The sequence below is a fragment of the Vidua chalybeata genome, chromosome 1, assembly GCF_026979565.1.
Source record: "Vidua chalybeata isolate OUT-0048 chromosome 1, bVidCha1 merged haplotype, whole genome shotgun sequence".
Lineage (NCBI taxonomy): Eukaryota > Metazoa > Chordata > Aves > Passeriformes > Viduidae > Vidua > Vidua chalybeata.
The window spans coordinates 142,817,129-142,840,439 of NC_071530.1; the positions used below are offsets into that span (position 1 = coordinate 142,817,129).

At 39.7% G+C, this 23,311-nt stretch overlaps 1 long non-coding RNA gene across 2 annotated transcripts in view; it reads right to left on the reverse strand.

Annotated features, from left to right (window-relative positions):
* LOC128800746 (uncharacterized) overlaps positions 1 to 8,939 on the reverse strand; it is a 61,736-nt gene extending 52,797 nt beyond the window's left edge. Inside the window, exons 1-2 of one of the 2 annotated variants that reach the window (XR_008435035.1) lie at positions 8,768 to 8,939; positions 7,768 to 8,231 (exon numbers count right to left, since the gene is read on the reverse strand). This is a non-coding gene — a long non-coding RNA (uncharacterized LOC128800746). Of the gene's footprint in view, positions 1 to 7,767; positions 8,739 to 8,767 lie in introns of those variants that run through there. The other variant, XR_008435034.1, reaches the window with a different exon arrangement.
* Positions 8,940 to 23,311: the final 14,372 nt, after the last annotated feature.

Genomic DNA, 23,311 nt, shown 5'->3' on the forward strand with positions numbered 1-23,311 from the left:
CAGACAGAAGAAAAGATCCCAGCATATCGTGCAATAATTAAATTTTCCTGCCTCTCTGTTTCTTTTGTTCATCTGTACATGCTCAACTGTTATCTCCAGATGCTATCCTGTAGAGGAGAAATAGCTATCTTATTCTTCTTTCCAGTAGGCAAGGAAAAGAACAGAACTGGTTTCCTCTGAAAAGAAATGTAACTTCTCTCACCTGAAGTGAGCCATCCATAATGCAGATGTCTACATCTGAGTGAGTTCCTAAGATCCTTTTATAAACAATGGGGAAAAAACTGGCAATTACAGAGTTTGAGGTTCTTCTTTTTTAGACATTTACCTGAATCACCCACTAATATCTGTATTTCCCTGGTGGTTGTGAAGGGGATTAATAATGGTAGATGGACTTTGTATTAGAAACATTTACAATGAGACAACATGGAATTGCTCAGTACAACAAGGCTTTCCTACTTGAACAAGAAAATATTAAGTAATAAATAGCAAAAATGAAATTCTGAATCCGTGTTAGATTCCGAACCTGTATAGTTGCTTTTACTGCTAGGACTGTAGGTTTCAGTTATGCTCTTTCTTAGTTATAGATTCACAAAGTTGGAGATAAGTTTTAGATCCCCTTGCTGAATGCAATAGCTATTGACCATTTTCACTGGTTTGGCCGCTCTGGAGGGATTAAAGTTGACTGCAGAAGCCAAATCCTATCAGGGTTTGCTGAGAATTCAGTAGTAGATTTAGAATAAAATAAAAAGTACACTGCAGGTGAAGATGAACTTCTCAGGGTGATTTGAATAAATTAAATACCTGGAGGTCTCAGTCTCCTTAGTGATTTGCAAATGAAACCACTCTGATTATGGCTCTGAAAATACATCCAACTTCAGTTTTACATTTTGAAAAATGGCACATTAAAATTATTTGAAAATAATTTAATTGTCCTTAAGCTTTATTTAAGAGAAATAAGTTAAAAATTAGGAGATGTAGTATTGGTCGGCACAGCCTGAAGGAATTACTGTTTTTATCTAGGGAAAATACATATTGAAATCTAGAACAAGGTATCTATGAAACATGCCAAGTACTCAGTGAGTTGTTACTGCCATGATCTTCTTGAAAAATCTGTTGGGGACTTTCCTTGCCACTTCAAAAAGAAGTGAAGTACAGGGGATAACTATTAACCTGATTATTCTCATAGTGAGAATGTTGGCTACCCTCAGTCAGTTGCTTCCAAGATGATGACTATATTGTCTATTTTCATCTTAAAGTCACCCTGAACTCCCACTTTTTCATTATGAGGCCTGTAAGTCTCTCTTGACGAACAAACCAAATGAGAATCAAGTTTGGTTAAGAGGCCTCGGGCTCAATGTTGCAAAATTTCCTCTTCAAAATTCAGAATTGTTTAGAGCTCAATGGGCAATGGTCATTAACACCATATCTAAAGGAAATAATTATGTACATGCATTGCAGTTCCTTACCAGTAGCATACCTGTACTGCAGGCTTCAGGCTTTGCAGTCAACAGGTAGAATTAAAGCCAGCACTGCATCACTAAGAGGGACCACAGATTACCAGAGACCTGAGCTTTAGCCCAGACTGATCTGCCATCCTGACTGAGTCACCTCATCCCTCTTATCTTCACCTTTTCATGTCTTCAGACTGTGAACACTAAGGCAGAAAAGGGCTATAGAACCTGCTGGAAGAATCCACCCATATTTTGGGTTGCTGATTAACATGTACATTTCTTGGGAGTGGGCCAGAAGCAGTCTATAAGATTAAGCAATTTTTCTGGTAGCAGCAGTCTTCTTTCTGGCCATTCCAGGATGCTGTAGCTTCTACCTGATATGCCAGGGACACCTCTGGACATAGGAAGGCTACAGAGGCTACAGGACTGTAGGACATGGTTACAAAAGCTACTAAACATTTTTATAACATGTGTAAGGCTAATATATATATATATATGTATGTATATATAATATGTATATATATATATATGTATATATGTATGTAGGTATATATGTACGTATATATACATATATATTTAAATATATATATAAATATATATATGAAGTATAATATATGGTTCTATGCAGTTATTTATTCATCTTAACACGACTGTGTAAACATAATTAAATAACTTATAACTTCTTATGTTTAACATACTGACATTGAAGGAACTGAGGAACTGTTTTGGAGGTACTGAAGTAAAATGAAAAATATAAATTACTCTTTTCAGTTGTGTAGCATTTTGCTTTTATCAAAATCAACAGATTCCCATGACTTTTTATTTTTTGAAGAGTTGAGAACATTTTGTTCAATTCTGGTCTTGAAATCTTCTTTTCTTCTCAGGCATTTTTTTCCTAGAAGTATGATGTCCCTTTTGCCTGGTTTCTCTGTGCAGATAAGCCACTAGACAAATATTAGCTAATTATTTTTGCCTAAGTCCTGTTCCATCACAAGTGTTGGAAGGGCAAAGAACACTTTTTCCTTCAGCACAATGGATCTGGCAGGACATCATTATCCTGGATAGAAATATCAAGTGAACTTGTAGCATTACAAAGCAAATTCACCATCAACACATTCTGTTAAGCTGACAAGAGAAATTCTGTGCAGCTACACTGCTCTGATGGTATTAGTCTGTTTAATCTTTTTTGATAGTTGCCTGCGAACATAAACAGAAAAGGAGAGAGGTCATCTTGGATCTACAGGAAGAAAGAGAGCTCAAATGCAATCTGTGGCTGTTGAAATGGGTTGTTCTTTGGTTACTTGAAACAAACATTTAAACCTCTGGATAGAGAGATCTATACTGTGTGATAAACACAGGCAGCAGCTTCACCAGAGGTGTATTTTCTTTCCCCTTATTTAATACTCAGTAAAAATGTTGTACATACACACGTGTATGTGAACATGCTGAATTTTGTGCATTTTGAAAGCATGTTGGTGTGTGGCTAACAGGTCACTCAGACTTCTGAGGGAGTTGTTTCTTCTTAACTCTCTTTATTTTCCTTTCCTTCCTTTTTTTGATCATGGCTACAGGAGCAGATGTTGACAAATGATACATAAAAGGACAAAGTCTGAGACTTTTTGTTTATTATCCAGAACAAGTTACATTTCTAAACTCAGCTTAGAAAGTTCAGACTTAATCTGAACTAAAAATTCTCCACTTAAAAATGTTTCCCCAGAAAAATTAGGCAGGATAGTTTTAAAATAGGGCTAAGTTGATCCAAATGATGATCTGTGGTGGGTCTCCTGCCCATGACCTGGGGTAGTGACCTGGTACTTCCCAGCACAGACTGGCTCAGCTCATCACTTCTGGCTGCTTCTGATGAAGCAGTCAGAAATGATGAACAGATGCAGTTTGGGAAGTCATGAAAATGATGTGAGGAACCATTACAAGGAAGAAAGACACAACACTGGCTTTTGTGAGAACATGATCAAGCCTTAAAGAGACCCAGTGAGTGAACCATAAACTATTGTTAAATATTATGGAAGAATTGGCATCTCCTTTACTGGGAAGGTCTAGAGTTAGGTCTGGTAATGGAGCTATTCTCTCATCATTACAGAGGCTTATAATTCTCTAACACTGTTCCTAACCCTGGAAAAGATCAATTGTTGTACCTTTCACACAGTTTTATTTCATTAATAAGTACAGATGCTGCAATCTTGGCTCAGGTAATGTCACACAGATTAACTAAAGTACTGCCACACCTCCTGCAGCTTTAGGACCCAGTGGGAATTGCATTTTGGACCTGATCTGAGAAGACTGTTCAGCCTTCTGTATCACAAGAAGCACTAGGGAAAGCCAGATATAACAGGCTAAATGGAGAGAGAAAAAAAGTAATTTTGCTATGTGCAATGGCTTTCCTCATCACAGCATAAAAAATTAACTTTGGAAGACAATTTACTGGCTAAATTAAAAGTCTTTATTCCCCTGGTAGGTAACCCTTAAAGGATGAAATCCATTCTCCTTATCCAGTGCAGAATGGGAAAATGAGGCAAAGTTGTCATTTACTCTAGAGTTGTTTTTATCCATTTTTTTATCCGCTCCATGCATGGAGTCTGACTTGAAAGACAAAAGAGTAGCATGAAGAATCACAAAGAGTTTTGACACCCTTTAGACAGGAATTCCTTGAGAAAACAATGCTGGAATTTATGAAGTAAGAATTGTGGGGACTGTATGGCTGTAAAACCTAAAGCACTGGGGATTACATTTAGCCATATGTGTTAACATTCTCCTTGGAAAAACAAGAGAAAAAGAATTTAAGGGCACAGAGATGGGTTGCTATTATTATGTATAACACAAGAGTGAATTCACAGATGAATGTCTACTTAAATCTAATAAACCTGTATGACATACACTGATAGTTTGATTTTGTTGAGTTTGAAAGAAATGTACAGTCCTTACAATGTACAATGGTCTAGTAGATCCTAATGGCAGAAGAAGACAGAGACCCTGCCTGTGGTTAATGGCTTTCTCCGCTGGGAATCTAAGATTAAGAACTGCTAAACCTCTGCCCAACCAGGAGGGAGATGAATTGCAAGTAAATAAGTTCCAAAGTTGTTTGCCTGGTGGGCTTAGGCTTCAAAATCTCAACTGGGAGCACACCTGGCAAGGATTTGTGAGAAATGTCAACTTTATTTGCCCTCTGTGGGTGCAATTATGCAGGCACTGTAGTGTGGATTTGAGTCTAATCTCAGATTTTAACTCTTCTCCTGATCTGTTTGGATACATAAGCACACACTCCATGTGGATATAAGCCAAGGTCAAGAGTGCAGTAGAGCAAAAGCCAAGAGGAGAAACCTGGCAAGATTAAGCATAGAGGTCAAAGTGGACCAGGAGACCTTCTCCTTGGCTCTTCTCAAGAGCCACAGTGAAGGGCCTGAGTCTGGGCTGCAGGGTCAGAATCAGTTGCTGGGGAGACTGGCCAACAATAATTTCACAGATCTAGTGGACACACTGTGTTCTCTTGCACTGCAAAATAAGTGTGGTCCTGTTGATACAAGTCCTAAGTGCAACATTTAGTGTGGGTTTACCAAGGGCAAATCTAGCCTGACTGACTTGACTGCCTCCAGGGATGAAATGTTTTGTTTTGATAATGAACACATATTGAATAAAGTATACTTGATTTCACTAAGACTTCTGACTCATCTCCAAAATCTTCTCATCTGGAAGCTGAGGATTTATAGTCCACCAGAAGTCATGAAAGCTGCCTGGACTGTTGATCTCAAAGGCTACCAATCAATATCTTGATTGGTAGCCATCAAGCAGCTGTTGGCCAGTAACAAACTGTGTCAATGATCTGAACAATACAATAGAATAAATCCTCAGCAATTTTGAAGATGCTGGGAAATTAGGAGTGGTTGACACACTGAAAAGCAGAGCCTCACACAAGCTAGTCCTTGTTAAACCTGAAGACAGGATAACAAAAAATGTTATGAATATCAATGAAGTGTAAATTCTGCACTTGGCTGAGCCAGCTCCAGGCATCCAAACAACACTGGCTGCTGGGGAGAAGCCCCCTGAAAAGCACAAGTAGACACCAGGCTGAATAGGAGCCAACAGAAAGCTCTCCCTGTAACTAAGACAAACCACATCCTGAGCAGTAATAGGAGAAGTGTGTCCAGCAGATCAAATTGCAATCCACCTCTGCACACCTGGAATACTGTGTTCCACTGTGGATGCCCCCACTCCCAAATTAAGAGATGCAGACCCAGCAGAAAGATACCAAAACAGTCCAGAAGATACATAACATAACATCTATCTTTTGACATAACAAAAAGCAAGAAGCTTTTTTATCTAATGAAGGGGAGACAATGAAGTGAATAATGTTCACAAGATGTGGCTGGGGAGGTTCAGTTTGGACATAAGGAAAGGCTTTACTAGGAGGGTAATAGTGGAGGAGGTGCCCAGAGATGCTGCAAAATCACCATCCATGGGAGTTTTCACAACTTGCCTAGACAAAGCCACAGCTGACAGCAGGTGTTGGCAGAAGTCCTGTATAAGAGGAGGCTGATCTCAATTAGCTCCAATCAGTTTCTCTGTAATTCTGTAAAACTTATCATAATTTCTCATTCATTTCATTCTGCAATAATTGCTAATAAAGAAAACTCACTGATTAGTGAGTTTATTTTGCTATTTATAGAAAATATTATTACCGTATTTGTCTAGCTTTCTATTGTCTAATGGTTGTTTAAGCCATTTATTTTGCTGTTCTGCATACTTCCAGTTCAACTGATAAGTGTATCTGGCTATATTTATCAAAGGCTGTGGCTGTATTACAGCCTCATTCACTTGACATGGTTATGTTTCACATGAGACAGCCCCTCTTGGTCCTGATGACTCATTGTCATTGAAGATATTTCTGTTCAAATTACTTAAGCCATTTCACATGGTTACTTTATGAGCTTTCATGTCTTCTCATCAACCATCATGTACAGCTTTTGTTTTCATATGTATTACGAGTCATACACGGGGTCCCCCTTTGAACAGAAATCTCATTAGCAGGGAGAAAAACAGGCCACGGAAATATAAAACAGAAGAAATAGAAAGGCAAAGAAACAAAGCCACACATATGGCAGTCTGCTGCTATTTCATGGTGTGTGAGCTCTCTCCACAAGGCCTTGTAACCCCTGATAATGCTGATGGGAAGTAACTGCTACACTTCTCCCCTGTGTTGGCTTTCCCTCAGCATAGGTTGAGGTTTCATGTAGAGTCTGTTACAAGAGCTGGGATTCTCTGGGAGGCAAAGAGTAAAACTCATTATAAAATGTGAGGCATTGACTTGAGTACTGAAGCACTTATTAATGACCTGATTCAGACTGAAAGAATCTCTCCAACAAAGGAGGCTCTTCTGCCAGTGAAGCACAATTTGAGACTCATAGCTTGTATACACAGGGAAAATTACCAGCATAATTATGCCAGTATAATTATACTAGTTTAGCTATGCCAGTAAAATTCTCTCTCTGTGGACACTGCTGTCCCTGTAAAAAAAATACTTATTTTCTATGGTGCTCATCTCTATATAATTTAAATCAGGGCATTTATCTTGAGATAAGAAGAGAATGGGAAGTTTGACTGGCAGGATATACTGGGACAGCTACACCAGTATAGTTAGCCATTTCCATACAGGCAGCTTTCAGTTGTTCACAAGAGTGTGAGATTGTGTCTTCTTGATGAAAGCCCTGGGTTTAAGTGTTTTCACATTGCTTCATCTACTGAAGTCAGAATAAATAATTATAAAAGAGAATCAGCTCAGTAATAGGATCTGATAAGCATATATCTCTGCTCAGCAAATTGCTGTGCTTGCCTCATTAGGATTAACCACCCTGCAGACAAAGAAGCCAAGTCGCAGCTTCTAAGGATGTAGTGCCAGATGGAAGTTCCTATTCAAAAAATATCTCAGGAGATGTCTCAGCATCTGTTACTGAAGAATGTTATGGGTAAAACCTTAAGAACCAGCCCAAAAAAAAGGACAAACAGATGCTGGTGAAGCTTTTGTGAGGGTCTCACAAAGAAATTCTAGAAGTTCATGGTTTTTAGCTGAGCTGTTGCATCTCAAAAATATGCATTATACAGACCAATAGGTTGATGAAGATCCTTTTACCTGGATCTTCATGAGAAAAGCCTTCAAATTATTGCCATTAAAGCCTTGGCTCAACACTTGCCTGTGGTTAGTCATAGAGACTCCCAGCTCTTTAAAGTCAATCACGTTAGGAATTTTATTAGGAACTGGGAATCACTCCTGCAGTGCATGAAAGAAATAAGAAGGTAGGACACTTACCACTGGGCTTTCCCTTGCTGCTTTTGCAAAAATCATACCAACACAAGCCTGAAGGTCTCATAAGCTCCACCATTCCATGTTTTCATCACTGCCCCAGCTGGAACAATTTTGGGCAGAGACTTGTGAGAAATGTCAACTCTATTTGCCATTTGTGTGCACCTGTGCAGACACCATAGTGTAGCTTTGAGGCTAACCTGAAGTCCTCTCTTCGCTGGATAGCACACACTCAGGTATGGACTTCAGCCAAGGTCTGGAGTACAGCAGAGCAGGAGCCAAGAGGAAGACCATGGCAGGACTGAGCAGAGCAGGCAGCAGAGCATTAGGAGGCACATTTCCTCAGGACTTCTCAAGGGTCCCAGTGAGGACTCTGAGGCTGGGATGCAGCAGGGAGAACATCCATCAAAGCAGCAGGGGAAAGAGCAGCCATGGGATAGAACATAGTTGAAGTTACTCTTAGATTAATCCTGTGAGAAACGAAAGAATGAAATCCAAGGCAGTGAAAGTGCTACCAAAAAGTATCTCCAGTTTTTGTGAAGTGGTATGCTTGGTCTACAGATAAGAGGTTTGATAGACCTTGCTCAAAGGCCTGGCCGACTAAGAAGGGCACACTCAGATTAAACTGGTCTGAATTTAATAAAATATCACACTTTCTTCAACATTAGCCATGTCAGGCCTGACCCACAGCAGTGACCACCAGTTTCCCAGGAGATGCCCATGGATGTCAACTCTCAGGACATGCTAAATTCATCAGGAGATGAGGAATCTCTACTTCCTTATGTAATTCATGATCCAAAACTCTGTTCAGGATTGCTCAGCCACTAGATGTCCCTGCATACTACAGGGCAAAGCAGAGAGGATGAGCTCCAGGCCACATCCAAAGAAAAATCTGGAGAGCAAGCAGCATGGAAGCCCCCCTATTTGTGTGCCAGTTCTCTGCCCAGGTGGAGGTAGCAACGCAACGATTTTCACTTGCTGACAGGCTGTGTAGTTGTGACCATACCTCAAGGAACATGCTCCTTGCATGTCCAGGCTTGAATTACTGAGCTCCAGCATGGGAATAGTCACAGAAAAATGGGAAGAGAAATCCTTTTCTCTTAAATCTCTGAAGAGGCAAATCTGACTCCAGTTTCTCTAAAAGAAGTTTTTCTAAACTAACCAGTTTCACTGTACTAGCAGACTGACCAAGAGCTGAAGGAAATTTGACAGCAAAAGCTCTTATCTACTCTTTTTGTTGGATAGGTCATAAAAGGACAGCAAATGTTCCCTCAGACCCTTTCCCTGTGTTATTTCTGCCATGTGTACTCACATGCACTGTTCTAACAATATTCTCGTGTTCAGGACGTGTATTTAGCGCATCAGCACTTCGGAGCATGTAAGGTCAAGGGCCATAAAAATAGGTTGTGCAAATCTGATGGGGTCTGCAACAAATGCCAGGCTCTGATCTGCCTGCAGAGGTAGAAATCAATAGATGAGGAATGTGTTTGAGTGGCTGCAGAAATCTTTTATCTTTTGCCTGGCAAACAACCATTTTGGCTTGTGAGTACAGGACCTGTACCATCACACAAGTGCTGGGGACACACAAACACACAAAGTTAGAGGGGAAAATATTAGAAGTCTTCCCTTTTTTCCTGAGAAACACAAAAACAGGCACAACTATAGATGTCAGCTTGGAAATGCCCTTTCAAAGAGCATAATTTTTAGAAGATGAAAAACAGATGTGTCAAACTGGGCAACCATGAAAGGGAAACTATATAAATCACACTTTTGACAAGCTTACCCATGAGATCTCTACCTTTTTCCTATTTTACTTTCCTAATCCCAGCTCACTTATAAGCAAGTAAGGCAGCAGCCAATGGGTCTGATCTGAAAACAATGATGCACTGCATCTGCAAACAAGAGTTCTCTGGTCGTATTAGGACCACCACAATATTTCATAGAAAGCCTTACATTTTTATATGAAGAGCTGGTACTTTAAAGGATACTTCCAATAGTATATCTTATTACTCATCAGTGACTCAGTTTGATAATGTAAGTCAGTGAGAGAAGTTGCTAGCATTCCTTTGTGTTATAATCATTAAAGAGCAACCGCCAGTTCCCACACTTTCAACTTCTGCAAAATTATTACTCTTTGCCCTTTACCACATCTGTGTTTGCATAACCAAGTGGTGTTCAGCTTGTCAACACCTCTTTATGTTTTACCTTCCTCCCTCCAGGGCTTTGTTTATGTGTCATCAGAGCAAATCCACTTCTGAGGATTAGAACCTCCTTTTCCATAGCATACAAAAGGGATCGATAATTGCCATATTAATTCTCAAGCATGAGCTCTGAAGGAATGAAAAAGACCTGTACAATGAAATCCAATTTTAGGAGAAACAGTTTGGCTGATTGCCTCACACCCTGCACTGTGAGGGTTCCTTTTTGGTAATGTTCAATGTCAGGTGAAACCACCCAGTATGTAGGCAGGCAGGAAGAAGGTACTAGTGCTTGACCTCTGGCCAGGGTCACTGCAAGTCCACCACTTCCCTTACCTCTGGTAGCACATATGTTGCAGTGCCAGTGGGCTCAGGTCACAGGGTGTAGGAATGTGCCACCACTCCTTGCCAGAAAATTTGGGCCACATCTGTCTTTGGTAGAATTTGGGTGCTTAGAACCATGCTCATCACCTCCTTTGCACCCAAGTTCTTGTACTTTCTTTTCCCACTGACATGTGTCAACAGCTCTCCCTCTTTGCCTTGCTTACATCTTCTGAATCACTTCACTTCTCACCCAGTAGGTGCAGAGAAAACAATGAATTTAGGACATCTGTGAACACAGCCTCTAGGTTCAAAATGATGGCCTGTACCAGTATTCAGGACCATATGGTATTGAAGGTGGTGAAAAATCAATTCAGCCTCTTGTGCTCAACCTTTTCTCCTACTAGGAACAGTCAGGTTTGCTTTACTAAGCATCTAAATTGTTGCAGCTCTGAGGCAGACAATGAGGCTCTGCATGCTACCTCAGAGAGGCTGGATTTATTAAATGTGCTCATGCTGTGCCTAATACTGACAGCATTAAAAACAACATTTGCTATTCTGACTCCTGCATATGTCAGGACGTTAAAGACCAGACTCCAGAGCCTGTCCAGGCATATAGCTTTGCCTGCTGTTTCCCAGAACCTAGCCAGATGTCCACTCGGTGTCTTTCAGAAATGAATCACACCTATAAGTGTTCAGTAAACTCCCTGTATTGGCAATAAAGAGCAATAGGCTCCTCTGTTGAGCACCTAAATTGCCCACTGTCCATTTGGGGAATCCTAGATGCCCAGCTTAGGTGGCATGAGACACCCTGATGGATAGGGTAACTGCTGCCATTATCATACTTACATTTGATGTCCACAAAAGCAGTTTGAACATGAATTTTATCCCTTATGCAAATTGTAGCAGCTTGTTCAAGCACTGAAACTCCTGCATTCAGTTCTTAGTAAATAAATTCAGGAAAGTTGGGATGGTTTCCTTGAACATCAGACTCTGAAATACCTTTTAGGGAAAACTTCCTTTGACAGCTAAACTACACTAGCTGTAGTTTGCCTGTTTCAACAACAGGTAGACATTTTCTGGTTTAAATGCTATTCCAGCTCCTCTCTAAAATTTCCTTTTTTGATGTTACATAGGACATTTGCATAAAGCCGAGGAACTCAGCCAAATACTTCTCTTACCACATCAAAGTTACTGACCTCCAAGAAGCTGGACTGGTGTAAATGAGGGAAGAATCTGATGCAATGGGTTCAGTGTAATTATATATCCACTGTCCAATACCACCAGGTAGCTGCAGTTGTGTCTGGCCAAGCCCAAGGTGAGTTTGGACTCAGCACCATGCTAACACTGTCAGACATCTTCTGGATCACAGCTGATTCATGCCCTGCTACTTAGAAACATAGCCAGGACTTGCTTTCATCGGTCTACAGCAGACTCAGTAGATAGTTCCTAAAGATGGATCTTAGACAATATTTTCATACAAAAGAAGTCATGCTACTTTTCTTACATTTTTCCATCCAAGCTGTGGGGAATCCTATTTACTGTTTCATTCATGATATTACCTATGGTTGTAGTCTAGCTGGAAGTTGAAGTAAATGCAGAAAACATGAGATTTACAGAACAAAACTGTCCAAAAGTGGCAGTTATATTCTGTAAATTAGGAAAACCTCTTTGTTCAGTAATCAGGAGAATAGGCAAGAGACTGAAGCAATTGTGTTTCTCCACATTCCTTAAGACTGTTCATCCTGATTAATGTCTCGTAATTGTCACACAAGCAACATTTTGAGTTTTTGAAACAGGAGAGGCTAGTTGGGCTATCTCTCTTTTTAGTAAATGCCCAGGTCACTGTGCCATAGGTAAGCTGTGACATGTGGGCTGAGTCTGAAATGCTGAGTAGTTCATGTATTTTGTAGAAGAAAGTAAATTGAATACAAAATTCCTTTAGCTGGGCAACAATAACAGGATTTCACAGGACTGTACCATTTGGGTATACAGCATTCCTTGGGTTCCATTACTCTGTGCCCCCAGCAATCAGCCTTTAATTCTGATCTGTGAGCATACTCAGATTGATCTTAATTAATCTGATTCATACTACATTAATGCTCAATTCATCAGTGCATTTCTATATGTATAATAATACTAATAGTAGATATGGACTTAAATTTGGAATAGACCTCAGTTTATGATACAGACTGCATACTAGAAGGCCAAAGGTGAAAACTGGGACTGAATATGCCAGCCTTGACAAAAATTTAAATCCACATTTTGGAAACCCATGTTCAAGAATGGTAGGTTTAGGGACGGGGATATTACTGACATTATTCACATTCTGATATAGAACATACATTCTGATCTGCATTTATTTTAAATGAAATGGAGATAAAATTCTGTGCATGAGAAAATTGATCAAGTCCATAAGGCTATGTGATTTTTTTTAGGCTACAATAAACATTGGTGACTCCAAAATCTTCTCATGGACTGTGAGCCTGGAAAGTCAGAATTGTGGCCAATTGCTCACTTTGTCTGAGATTGCTTGGATTGATCTCTGAAGCTTTGGGTCAGAGACATTTTTGGCCAATAGCTCTTCACCACAGTTGCAGATCTGACCACACTGTATATCTGTGCTTGAATGTGTTCAAATTTCATAAGTAAATTTCAGTTAGGACAAACCCATATTCTTTGGCAATTAATAGATATTAAATTACTGCAACCTGCTTTTTTTTTTCCCTGTTAGTTTAATGGTTGATTCCAACAAATAGATTCATCTATTAATTAACTGCAAATAAATTATTTCACTTTTCCATAGCTTCTTTGCATTCTACCAGGCTCTCTATATCCTGTCATTTCAGGATGTGACCTTGATGTGCCATAGCATATATAATTCATAGAGACACTATCAGATGTACTATACAAAAATAAGGATCTGGGAAAAGGAGAGCTCACACTTTGATGATATGTAATTATTTCAGATAGCAAACTGCTGCAGGCAAAGTCTGATATACTTCCATTAACCATGGGCAGTCATACCCATTCTTGAGGGAAAACATACAGTCTAGTGGCTGGAGGAGTGGACTTACTTTGGTTTTGATCTCTCTATTGACAGTGACCTCATGCAACCCTTTTGAATTTACTTGATAACTGTGAGCAAAAGGCAGAGAATTATTAAGCCATCTTTCAAGGACCATTAGCAGGCTTGACTCATTGATTTCAATATTGCCTGTAAGGTTTTGGAATATCACAAAGCAACACATAACAACAATAGGGAAGTGAGGGAGCAGAAAGTGTATCATTGCTCCACAAAGAAGGATAAGTTAGGAGCTGACATTAACACTGGTTGTTCTCTCATCCATAGCTCTTGCTGCTCCTAATGACATCCTGAAGTCTCAAAGTTAGGTATGTTCTTTGTCAATCTGAATTTCTATCTGTTGGCAGCTGATGACCATTTGTTTTCATGACAAAATTTGCCTTTTCTTGAAAAGTTTATTTTTGAAGATTTTGTTGTTCTCATCTCTGGCTTATTTTGTGTTTTGCTGTTGCTTTGGTTTTGGAGCAGGGTTTTTGTTTGTGCATTTGTGGTTTTTTAAATTAAGAACAATAGTATCAGTTCCTCCTTATCACTACTCAAAATGCCTTATCTGCTGTGTGGCATTTGCTCATTTTACAGCCACATCACAACAGTTACACCTAATTAGCCCATGATTGACTAGTGCACACTATTTTGTTCTCTGTCATTTTCAATAGATGCAAACAAAGTTTATAATGGAAATTGTTGTGATTATTCACTAAGCACATGACCTTGCACCTCATGTAGTTACACACACCCATTTCTATTAGCTCACTCATCAAAATTCTCCCTTGCCTTCCATATTCTGATTCTCTGCTGTATTGATGATGCCTCTCAGCTTTGTGTCAACAGCTAATTTAATTTACCATGTTCTTCCTGTTTATGTTAAGGTCACTAATGAAAAATTTGGCAACGTGTGTCTAGAGCAATCCCTGATGTTTTGTATTAGTACCCTCTCCTGACAGGGTCAGTTGATAAATTCATAGAAAATTGAGGTCAGGAGAGACTTCTAGAGGTCCATTAGTTCCTTGTTCAAAGCAGCACTGATAGCAAATCTGGATCAGGTTGCTCAACCCATCAAATCCCTTTTCAAGATGTCAGCAGTTGTTTCATTTCTGTCTAATTTCTTGGAAAAACCTGCATTTTTTAAAGTTCCATTTTTTTGGTCACCTTTTTCTATATTAAAAACAGTTCTCATTTGGCAGTATATTTAGATGTTTACCAAAATAAACAATCATAGGTCTATGCTGCTTCATTTCTCTGGAGGTCAAGTATTTTTATTGACTTCCCTTTTGCTACTAATTCTGAATATCTAAAATGGGACTTTGGACTATCCAATGGTATGGAGGTTTCTTTCATATTTCCATTTTCTCTAGAGATTATAAGAATTCAAGAAATGGAAAAGATGGGCCTTTGAGATCTCAAATTACTCTTAATTTCTTCCCTCAATCAAATCATGTGACATAAAATTGCAATTTTAATTTCTATATTAATTATTGTTCTATCTCCTTCCTACAGTGCTACAGTCATATGATCTGTCCTTAAATGAAATTTCCTGTTGCCACACAGGAGGTTTCCTATTCTTGAGATTCTTTTTAAGTCAGCTGGAACCTACTAGGAACTTAACACCCATGTACAACAGTGTTATCCAAATACATAATTTTTCAGACTTCCCTGAAGTTCAGTGTTTTGGCAGAATCTCAGGTACCTATTTTGGCAATACAGGATTATTTCAGAGAAAATACCCACGCTGAAAAAAGGGGGGGAAAGAGCCTTTCTGACCACTATCCAACAGAGTCAGTGGATAATAAAGTTTCTAGTTTGGACTCTGGTTCCTGATGACCACTGGAGCATTTGTCAGTGCATCAGGCCAGTTCTTCCACTAGGGTAAACCTCCACAGCAGATAAAGTTTATGCCTATCAGCGGCCAAACAAAGGTGACACTAAATGAAGGCCAAACTATAATTGCTGTGCACAGCTAGTGAGAGTTCAGACAGCTTGAAAGAACAGCAATGAGACCAGAAGACTTTCATCTTTATGTCACGGATGCAACTAAATGTAAAATAAATCAGTGATGATCAAAGTCTTCTGAAAATGCCTCATAGGAAACTGGTGGTGCAAGCTGCACTGTTTTACTTGAAGATATAAGGGCAAAGTTACAGTGGCAGAACCTGGTCAGATTTAATCCTACTTGGTGACATCAGGAGTAGGGTTTTTTAAGATAAAGATCATAAACTACATGCAAAGCAGGAATAATAGTGTATATTAAATGGAATGAGAACATGGCTTTCTCCTCTTAGATGTTTAGCCCAAATTTTTAAGAAATGTAGCTTGAACTTGACATCAAACAAAGATTTTATGGGTCATTCATAAAACTCCCATTTTCTAGTATTATCCTTATTGATGTTAGAGTTCTGCTTTTGGGAGTTCAATGCCAGCCTTTTGGATTTCCATTTTTCTGAGAGCTGCACAGTGCATCACAATCCCTTGGAGCCACCAGAGCCAGCAGAGGTGGTTAATGCCCAAATTCCACCACAGTACAAATTTAGAAGGAGCTGAGAATTGAGAGAAACAGGAATTTTGACTCTGCCATAGGGCTGGGGCAGAGCCGAAATATTTCCCAGCACAGGGGTAGGAGGTAAGCTCGTTCCTGCTTGCTAAATCATCTGCTTGCTTAATGCCAAAGCCAGGCAGGCAGACAAAGCACTACAAAAATGGTAGAAAGTAATATGGAAAAAAACGCTACAAATGTGATAAAAATTACCTGTAACTGGGTGCAATCACAGACATGGAGACAATGGAGCATTTGATCAGACAGTATTCTTGTCTAAATAGCAAGCATCCAGGAAAGAGAATTAGGTTACTGTCTTCTCATGTCTTGAGGTATCTGTGCACCAACAGGAACAAAATGGGATCCCTGAATCTCTTTAGCCATCAGGCAGGAGCGAAAGTTCATTCGAACACTGGGACTTGGGGTAAGCAAACAGGTACAACGTCAAACTATGTCAAACATTTCTTCAATGGATATTTTGTTCTAAATCAAAGCATACTGCCAACTAATAAGGTAAACACAATATAGTTCAGTTAGGAAGTAGGTTAAAGCAGCTGTTCATTTACTTTCTCAGTGTCAAGAACAGGAACTCGGCAAGTTCCTTGAACTCAGCATTCTCTTTTCTTTCAGCTTTATATACATGCCTTCACAATCTCCTGCTACATTTTTTCCCCCTACATACTGCAGGCAATAACTATGAAACTCTTTAATTTAACAGTATGTTCTTTGTCCTGCAATTGTTCCTGTTTTGCAACCACATAGATTATATGTACAGGCCTGTAGGAATAGTCAAACAGTTAATAAGGGTAGGGTTTGGCACGCTTCACTATGTACAAATTCTACAATCAAGTCCTGACAGGAAAGCTCTGTATCTTCTGTGGTTCCCAGTCCTGACTGAAATATGCAAAATATCACTACTGGGAATGATATCTATTTCCCAGAAAGCTGCAATACCAGTTTTTTCTTATCAATGCATCATTGAAACATATTTTGTTTACAGTTTACACCATTTATTTTCCCAGGCATATTAGGTTTTCAGTAGTGATCCATGGCTCATTGTGCCTGTCAAAGGTACAGAGGTGCTATTTCAAATGTCATTACACTCTTAATGCAGTATAAATGAAAGAACTAAGGAGAGACCTGTACAAGATAACTGTATTAACCCCTGAGGTTCAATGTCCATTCGCATGATTCCTTGGATCTTATGGTTTTGTCTTCAGCCCCTTTACCTGGGGGTAGTGTACAACCTTCAGGCAGGCAGAAATGCACTGTGCAACAAGCACTGTAGCACAGGGGTACCACAGTCAGGATGAGAAGGAGAAGGTGTGCTCTGCAGAACAAATGTGCAAACTTAATTGCGGGTCCTGCTGATGAGATGAGAGAACAAGAGTGAAATCCAATATGTTCCTCTAGAGGTATGTCAAGAGCAGCAGAAATACAAAAAGGAAAACACAGTAAACAAAAACCACTTTATTTGTATCTAATAAAGTAAACAGTCATCAGTATGAACACCTACAGAGCCCAGATCTGGAAGGTAAGGAAGTAATATCTTTGCATAATTTCTTTATAGTCAAGAAAGGTATTTAAAACCCTTAATGTGGGCCTGGGCCTTGAACCTGGAGACTTACTGAAGCAGAATCTGAAGACAAAATTCAAATTTGAATTTTCTTCTCTTTAAAAATTGCCTTTTAGAGGCAGAACCTCAAAAGACTTGGAATTCTTCCTCTGACCTCAGAAGGTTTTTTTTAAAAAATAGTTGCTTAAACCACTGGAATGCACAGGAGCAAGTTTTCTCATGAGGTTCATGGTCAGCATAAAACCAGATGGGAAGAAAAAACAGTCAAACATTTTAGATGTCTATAAGGCAAAGATTTAAGTTCAAAGAAATGTGAGAAATTGTTTGTTTGGCTGTGCTGTTGGTCGTATTTCAGATGGGAACCCAGTTCAAATTCAGCAAGAGCAGGTCCCATCACATCATCAGTCAAGGTCCATCCTATCTGCTAACCAGGGTGAACATGGCCTTTCAAAGGAGAAAAGTGCTTTCCTATGATGCAGCAGCCTCTAAACCTGGCCAAGCTTAGAGAAACACCCTCATTGATTTTCTCTACTAGCATTTAGTTTATAATGAGCATTTAGAGCTCATTATATCTCCTGACTAGTTTTCCATGTATATGGGGCATCTGCTCTGAAAATCATAAGCACCAAGAGCACAATTCATTCTGCTTTCAAAATAAACACTCTAAGGAGAAGCAGTGAGAAAAGAGGAGCAGCCTAGAGAAAACAGAAAAAGAGCCTAACATAGAGGCAAAAATAGGTGGGAACAAGAGAGAGATACCTCACCAGAGAGTTCATGAACCATCAGAAATGATGGTGCAATGCTGTTTTGCAGTCCCGCCAAGGAGAAGGATGAAAGTTCTCTTCTTTATAGCAGCAGATGGAGAGCCAAGCTCTCCCAGCTTCCTTTAGCTTTAGGAACAGTCCTGCTCACCATGAAATTCTTCTCCAGGAGCTTACCAAGTCATCACACCCTTGGCAGTTAATCTGTAGGAGGGATGAAGAGGACAATTCAAGGTGTTCTGTATGTTGTATTCAGCAGGTCCTCTGCCCACTGAAATGCAAGAGGGTGGACAGGAGTAACCAGCTCACCTCTCTCCCTGTGATTTGAGTGTGTGTGTCTGATATGGGATTTGCACAGATGCCATGTGCTCCTGAATCTTTGCCACCTGTGGGGAGACCAAGTCTCCACCCCTGTGCTAAGCTCTCTCCCCTTTGGGCTTGGCAAAGGACATGTCTTTTTCTTGCACCAAGTCTCCAAGAACTCAGAAAAGCAGCATCTATGTGCAGTGCCATATCTCCCAACTTCCCTAAACCTGCTGCCTAATTAAGCCTGTTTCACTCCTATGCCCCAGGTAGTCTAGGGTCATTAAGCCAGAGCTAGCTGCTGTTCTTGCCAAAAATGCATTCCTTTGCTCCAGGGGCCATAGACATAGTAGAAAGTTACACCTCCTGGCTAATACAGTGTTTTATTCAGTATGGACTATTGTTCGAGCTCAATGGTGTTTAAAGAGTTAGTTTTCCTCTCACCAAAATTTGTTTTCCCTTGGATAGATCTGTTACATAAATGAGCATATTTACCTATAGCACCACAAGAGACAGATATTTTTACTTTTCTCTTCATTCAAAATCACTAGAGCTAAGCACTTTCCCACTGGTACTTTTCCCACTGTGCACAAGGATTGTAGTGATACCCAGAATCAGGCTAACACAAAATCATCCATAATTGTTTTAAAAACAATGTCCCTAGTGTGTTTATATGCATTTACTTCAGTCACTCAAAGGTCCTAGAAATAGGAAGCAAGCAAGCACTGCCCTTAGTGTTTTCCATCTAGAAGGAAAATCAAAAGAATGCACCAAATTACAGATACAAACAGTAGACCTTATCTCCTTATATTGTTTGGCTTTGTTCCAAGTACTTAGACTTAATATTCCCAACAGTTAGAAATATTGTTATCTGTAAAGTGCCATGGACATTTATGGTGCTATATAAATGCATATTATTAATTAGTAACTACAATATTTAATGCCAACATTTTAAACATTTACATGAGCAGCCTCATGAGCAACTGCACTCATCATTTTCCCTCACCCATAGCACAATCAGCAACACCAGTGAACCACAACCAAAGACGTTTCTGGACATGATAGTGTGGGGGACAGCCTTCTCTCTTCCCACATCCCTGCCTATTCTGTACTCCTTCAGCCATCAGGCTTTGAGTCACTGCTGCTCCTATTGCTCAAAAGCTGAGCCCCAGAGGCCACAAGAGCCTGGTTACCAGGTGTGCTTAGCCCCGAGATGTGACTCAGTTCCAGCACCCACAGTTTCTCCCTGAAGCAAGTTGTGATCAATGGTGTAGGCAGTGATCAGAAACCTATTTATGCAAACTATTGTTTATTTAGTACTAGGAACAAAGCGTTCAGAGACAAAAAGATTTCAGAACAAGTAGGCTTAAAAATCTTTCTGTCTCCCAAGGCTACTGTGCAAAGTAGACCTCTCATTTATTGAAACTTGCTCTTCCTCCAGCTAATACTTCTCACAGCAGTCAGTCTACTAAGAAAGTGTTTACTTTGAGACATAGACTCTCATCCTTAATATTCAGAGTAAAGCACTTCCATCTGAAAGTGCATCAGTGGTAATCAACAATCCACTGTATTAACATGTTCATGCATTAGTGGGATTTGATCCTGCCTGGTGGAGTCAATAGTGAAATACTTAACTCACAAGAATACATTATTGACTGGCTACAAATTTGCAGTGTGAAAAATGTTGCACATGCCTACAGAGCACAAATTCATCTACTAGATTGTGGACTATTTAGTTTTTCTACAATTTGCCCTCACATGAGCTGTGGTGTCTAACTGCCTCTATGTCATCATCTATTTTATAAACTTACTACCAAACAAATTATCCACCAAATTCTCACCCAACACCAAGTTCCAGGCAGGAGATCCTACAGTAATCAGGACAAAGAGGAAGATTATGCTGAGATGTCTTCCTTGCAAACTGAGGTTCAAAATTACCTCTCTTAGCCAAGAGATTCCCCTTTGCCTAGAAGGACAGAGCATAGGTTTGTCCGGAGAACTGATTCTCCATTTTTCCAGGCTCTTCATCCTGTTCACACCTCAGCTTTCCTTACAACACACCTAAAATCTGCACAGAGCCTTTTAACAAAGAGCCCTTTTAAACTCTGCAGCAGCCCACTCCATGGTAAGGCAGGTTGTCTAGCAAAGCCTCAGAGAAGACTGTTAACTACTATCAAGGGATTTGGCCACAGGATGAATAAATGGGTGGAAGAGGGAAACTTGAAAATATCAGAGGCATGTAATGAAGAAAGAAAAGAGAGTCCTGAGAGGAGCAGAGGGTTCTGACCCAGGGCTAGGCTCAAAGGTCTTTTCCAACCTAGTTAATTCTGTGATTCTGTGATTCCATGGTTCCATGATTCTGTGTGATTTTGTCACAGCCTTTGCCTGCTGACTGTACCAACCCTGCAGAATCTCTATGCAGCATAGAGGGGCTGTGAAGACCTTTTCCTTCTGTTCCCAACAAGATTTTTGGCCTTTTTGCTCTCCTTGCTTCCTCTCCACTACCTTCTCCTTGACACCATTACTCTTGGACTGTTTTTTTCACCCTGGTGCCTGAGGCCTCAAATTCCCCACATCATTTGTACTGGGCCCTCGACAGGCACTACCTGTTTAAGAGGAGAAGAAATTGGAGATGTATAACAAATCACAATGAATTCACAGGATTTTGATTGTGCAAGTAAGAGGAACGTTCAGCCAACTGAGCCTGTAAAGTTATGATCCCGTGGTAAATTGAAGAGAGCGGATATATCTTTTCGTCATCCTGGTGTAACCTAGATTTATCCTAGAACAAAATACCTCCCTAGCATTGTCGGATCAAGGTAATATTTGTAGAGTCATGAAGTGTCATACAGATTGCATGATGGAGTTGCATAAGATAACTTCAATGGAGTCAGCTTTTTCTGAGGTGTAATACATATATGTCAGATTAATTTTAGCTAGATGAAAGGTACATTTTTAAGAGCTCCTTCCTCCTTGGATGGTAAATGTTAATACTTAGCAGACTAATCATTAATAAGATATAATTATATATAATAATGGTGTTATATAAATACTGCAAGTAAAAAGCTGGGGAAACCCAGGGCAATGGCAAGCAAGAGTCCCAGAGATGTAGACTGGTGTAGACAAGGACATGGTGATAGCAAAGGCCAGTGCACAGAGAAGACTTTGGGGCAGAAGGACATTTGTTTAATTTCAAGAGATTCCCTGCAGATATTATTGCTTTTTTTTCTACCTAAAATTTACTTTGTTCCACATAACAGGATTTGTGAGAAAACAGTAGAAAGAGTAGGCAAAATATTGATAGTAAATCTTGAGGAGAACCATGAGAAAATAAAAAGGAACTTCTTCCAGGAGGAAACAAATAAAAGTAGGATGCTCAAAGAGTCAGAAAATGTATTGAGTTCTGGACAACTTGTGTCTGTGAGCTGCATAGTGCAACCACAAGACAGAATGGCTTAAGGAGTGGTTTTGCCAGGATTTCTTAGGGTGTGTTTAGATGGCATAATGTGATTCCAACACATTTCTCAGATACCTGAGCATATTTATTCGGGCCACTGTATGCTAATCACCTACATATTTACTATAGGCCCTCAGCCCAAACTACAGATACAATAATTCCAGCCTACACTTCTCGTGCAAGCAGACAAGGTTCTTTTAAAATAACTTTGACACATATGGTGCCTAAGTCTTACTGAACTCAGCAAAATGTTCTAGAGACTAGTCAGCAAATATTCTAGAGACAGTATTCAGAAAATAAAAAATCCCTTTGAGTTAGTATTCAAAATTCAGACTGAGCTTTGGAAAGAAGACAAAGAAAACAAGGGGAACAAAGGAATAAAGGAAACAACAAGGAAAGAATAAAATAAATAGAAAAAAAAAAAAAAGAAAAAAAACCCAATATGAATGAAAAGGGAAAAAAATCTTAAGGCGGAGAAAATAAACTGTTCTAGTCCTTTTCTGTCTCCAGGATTACTAATTTCAAAATCAGTTTTAAGTTTATAGAAGTTTTGAAAACTCATTACTATTTTTGCCAGCCAGCGGCCTCCAGTTTTGACTATACTGATCTGACAAGTGCGTGAAATTCTCTTTTGGAAGTCCCCCAGATTCCTGGCTTTCAGGGTCATTATGGCAGTAACTCAGGGCTGCATCCTTTTTTAATCCTCAGTTTAATCTCTTGTGCAGTTTACCCATATACCTCAGAGATATTGTGCCTCAAAAATAAATGCTGGGGGGTTTGCACCCAGAGGTATCTGGCACAAAATTAGAGGTGGATCAGCACAGGAGGAGAGACTGAGAGGAGCAAGAACAAATTGAGTGAGAGAAGGGGGTCAGAGGTAGGACACCTACCCAGCATGGGGGCCAGAGGAGGGAGATTATCTGGTACAGAGCCAGTTCTGGGTAAACTTGTTTTGTTATGCATCTATTATGTATGTTGCTACCAACCTAAAGAGGATCTTTTGGTTTGAATGTTTTTATTTATATATTACAAGTAGGCCAAAATTATACATGTGGAAATTTCTCCTGTGGCCAATGCTGTAGTAAATACTCTCAGGGTGATGGTTTGAGGAGAAAAGATGCATCTATAGATAGTTGCAAAGCTCTGTACAGCCTTTTTACCCCCTTCTTTACTGGGACAGTCATGTTGGCAGTAGTCTAGTTGTCTATACCCCATAACCTACCCCTCAATTTCTCCCAAGGAAGTGTTATTTCTACTGTGTAGTACACTTTTTTTTTTTTTTTTTGTTAGCTTTTGTCAGCTCCAGAATTTCTTTCTTG